Below are 4,073 nucleotides of genomic sequence, written 5' to 3' on the forward strand. Positions count from 1 at the left end.
GCGGTAAATCTCCATCACCTGCGTGCTTTCACATTGAGCAGCATTAACTACACAGAGCCGTTGTTCACTGACGAGCTGCGCAAAACCACGTTCATATTCGCGCGATTTTTTGCACAGCTCGTCAGTGAACAACGGCTCTGTGTAGTTAATGCTGCTCAATGTGAAAGCACGCAGGTGATGGAGATTTACCGCTGATTACAGAACCGGCTTTCTGACAAGATGCACATTAAATATCGCATTCGATTTATCCCGCAGCCCTACTGTAAAGTCAGAGGCATATTCAGATACAAGGACACCTTTTGGCAATATTAGCTTTAAAAATGACATTATTTCCCTCTTTCATTAGCCTTTTTAAAGTCTTTTCACATATATTTTTGAGGACATTTTCATACATTTGCGCTTTACAAGCATTGTGAAAGACAAGCACATAAACAAAATGACTTCTTTCTCAAGGCTGCTTGACAACATAATAAATATTGGTTTCTATGAAATGTGAATGAATGTGGAGTGATCATGTTTTAAAGAAGAGCAGGTCAAATGAGCAGGAGAGCTTAAGAATCTCGCTCACATGCTCCCACTGACCCCGCTATCACTGAGACGGCTTTGTTTAGCGCTGATATGGAACCTCTTCCTCTGGTTCTAACTGTACCATGAGCTTAATTCAGGAGTGCTGCCTGCCACAATGATGAATGATAGCTTATCTCCGTGACCACAGTTGACCTCTGGGACGTATTCAGCTGGAGTTTGAGGGTCAGGGTTTGTCGACATTGTGGGGGCCGGCGAATGACCCAATAAAGAAAATGGCTCAATAAAGATACTAAATATGTCTTAAAGTAAATGCAAAGAGGTTTTTGCGAGGACTTGGTTTAGGTTTACAGGATAGAAAATCTCATTAGCTCAGTTGGAAAGTGCTCAGCATGATTGAAAGGTGTAGGTATTTCTGTTTATCATAACTATTTTACATTAACGTTTATGTTTTGTTTCTGTTTCTGTCCCAGGAGGATGCTGGGTGATTAGAGGTGGATCCTGAGGTACAAGAGATGGTATTATCATCGGTACGTGAATGAATGTTTCTGATCCAGGCTTGGTGATTAAAGATAAAGACTGCTTTACAACCTCATCTAGCAGGATTTCAGCGGAAAGTCGGGAATCTCTCTCCTGGTCATGGTGTGCCCCGTGTGTGAGGGATAGAGAGTTGTGTCCTACACTGAACTGTGATTTACTGACTTGATGGTCTCTCTCTCTTCCTCGAAGGACTTCAACATCACCTTGGTCTTCTCTCAGTCCAGTGCTCGCTCCGTTAACATCAGTCTCCACTAAGGGAGGCTTATCACTGAACCAGGCCTGCCATTGTGTTTATGGCTGTGCTTTGAATCAGTGAGACCCCTCTAATATATATCTGCAGGGCTCGTAAAGGAACTGGTGTATAGCTTTTATTGACTCCTCTGGAAGACATTGGAGATGTAGATCAAAAGGAATGTGCTCTGAAATGCTTGCGGTCGGGGACGAATATACTTTCATTTAAGAACGAGCGGTTTGCATGCTGTCTTCCCCTTTGAGTAGTAAATGTAGAAAAAGGACGCTGTGTCTGTGCGGTTGCTGTTTGTTTTAGAGTCAATTGCTTTGCTCCGAAACCTAGTGAGGCAGCATATTAAGGCGCCATTAATTGCATTGTTACGTGTTATTGTACCGAATGGCACTGCCGTCTTGAGTGCTGTTTACTAATGAAACGCATTGCGCAGCGAGACAGTTTGTGCCCGTTTATCGTGGCTATTAAACCTAAAGCAGCCATACTCTGATCCCTCCCTCCTTTTGGGATTGAAGAAGAAGAAAGAAAGAAAAACTACAACTGAAGAGTTCCCGTGAGGCGCACCTTCATTAGGAGCCTGTTAAAGCGGCCTGAGTGAACAGGAAGAAGTTTCCTTTCCCCTTCCTGCACATACCCTCAGAAAATGAAGTTCTTCAGTGGTTCATTGCAGCACCTTAACTTTAGCAAAGAACCCTTTTCTTGTTTGGAACCAGATTTTTGCTGTATAGTAAGATTGTCGTGGTACTACAGTTTCAGTAGTCAATACTGGTGAAATTTTACGATTTTCAGTACTACAGTGGAAACAAATATTCTGTTCAATTTAATTCACATTATATCTGTAGCGCTTTTCACAATACGTAGCATTTCAAAGAAGCTTTACAGATTGTTTTCTTGTTTCTAATTGTTTCTGCAATTGAGAGCAATCTGTTATTGAAGGTGACTGTGTAAAAGGTGAGGTGACAAAAGTAATATCCATATGACAGAAATGAAAAAGCAATGAAGCAATGAGCACATGTTGTGAATATGCTATTGAGCAAACTTTTTATTTAAAATGTTAATATTATTTTAAATATTAACATTAAATTTCAAATATTAAGTAATCAAATTTATGTAACTATTTAAATGTAACTACTTTATTTATTTTATTATTATTTATTTATTTACTTTATTATTATGCATAGTCTTCACTGCATGATCGCTATATATAATACAATATTTATTTGATATGACAGATAAGCAAGCTGTACATTTTATTACATTTTTCTTTAGGCCATACTTTGTATTCATGCGTGATTTTTTTTCTTTTTTTCAACCCAAGATGTAATTATTTTTTATTTAATTGCATTTTAATCAGGTAACTGACTGTCTGTACATCAATATTCTGACAATACTTTTTGATCAAATAATGCATTTTAATGTTGCAAGTTTTGGTCACTTCATACCAGAACTTTTGATATCCCTGTAAAAGGTGCTTGAGTTAGCTGTTTGTGCGTATATAAATTCTTGATGCTACATTTGAATTTTTTTTTCATATAAGTATTTTGGATTCTGGAGTCTATATAGCACCAGTACATAGATAGCTTTCTTAAAAAAAAAAAAGATACTAAGTTCGTTTAGGAGCTTAAAATATTCTTCAGTGGCATCGGGCTAGTGAAACCCTTTTTGTTTCTAAACTTTTTTTTTTTTTTTGTAGGTCTGTCTAAACTTTGTATCCGATTGTGGCCTACTGATCAGCTGAATTGAGTGGTTTGGGTGAGCAGTGTCTTAATTTTCATTAAGTGCCCTCTCCCCTTGAGGCCCTGCATCCTTGGACTCAGCTGCTAACTGGGTTTCCCTTGTCACCGATACACAGGCAAATTCAATTTCCTGTCTCCTGGGTGTTCTCCACAAGCCCTGAGTTCACGCTTGCAACAACAGGGACTTACTCCATCATACTGCAGCCCCAGGTTGAGCGTGGTGACTAGGATACAGTTACCCATCATCCTCCCAAGTTTCCTGTTGAGATATGCCTGTACATGTGTTTGAGAGTTGTGCGGACATTTTTCTCTGCCCGCGCCTCTGTCATTGGGATTAGATTAGCCTGTTCTCTCATGCCTGGATGCTTTGCTGTATTAGCTGAGCCCCAGCAGGGCAGTGGCATTCATGGGGAGATGGCCGGTTTCTACAATAGAGATAAAGCTGCTGGATTTCAAATCACACTATGCTCACTGACCTTCTGTGAAATGTTAAACCTCAGCCCAGCTCGACCGCCGCGCAAGCATCACGGCGAAGATAAAAACCTATGGGAGGAGAATTCTGAGGGAATTTGAATGTCAAGGTGTGTGTCTATGGTTTAAAAGCTCCATGGTAGCCGGGTCCATTTGATTTGCGTTGTGATAAAACCGGGCTTTGCGGTGTAGCGGGTCATATGCATCAACGCAGCAGCTCTGTCAGATTCGCTATCGTCGAACGCGGTTCATCTCTGCTGGGCTGGGAGCGGCAGCCATTCTGATTGTATCATCATATGTCCCCTCCGGCCCCATGCAGGCCTGTCCTGGGTGGTTGTTGCTTAATGGTTGAAGATCATAACTGCTGTCAGAAAGGTCCCTGGTTTAATTCAAAGTAGAAGCTGAAATCATAATCCTGCTATGTTACAGTTTGGTCATTGCCCAAATGGGTTTTCCAGTTGCTGATGTTGTTGGTGCTGATATATATGTGTGTGTATATATATATATATATATATATATATATATATATACTGTATATATATATATATATATATATA

The 4,073-nt window shown here is 40.1% G+C and overlaps 1 protein-coding gene across 2 annotated transcripts in view; it reads left to right on the top strand.

Annotated features, from left to right (window-relative positions):
• Positions 1 to 4,073, top strand: part of foxn3 (forkhead box N3) — an 83,624-nt gene that overhangs the window by 13,909 nt on the left and 65,642 nt on the right. Inside the window, exon 2 of one of the 2 annotated variants that reach the window (XM_016476820.1) lies at positions 999 to 1,055. The exons of the other annotated variant lie outside the window; for it this stretch is intronic. The gene's annotated coding sequence lies outside the window, so the exon portion shown is untranslated. The remainder of the gene's footprint in view (positions 1 to 998; positions 1,056 to 4,073) is intronic. 2 annotated transcript variants of the gene reach the window in all.

The sequence above is a fragment of the Sinocyclocheilus anshuiensis genome, unplaced genomic scaffold (genome assembly GCF_001515605.1).
Source record: "Sinocyclocheilus anshuiensis isolate Anshui unplaced genomic scaffold, SAMN03320099.WGS_v1.1 scaffold869, whole genome shotgun sequence".
In the NCBI taxonomy this organism is placed as follows: Eukaryota; Metazoa; Chordata; class Actinopteri; order Cypriniformes; family Cyprinidae; genus Sinocyclocheilus; species Sinocyclocheilus anshuiensis.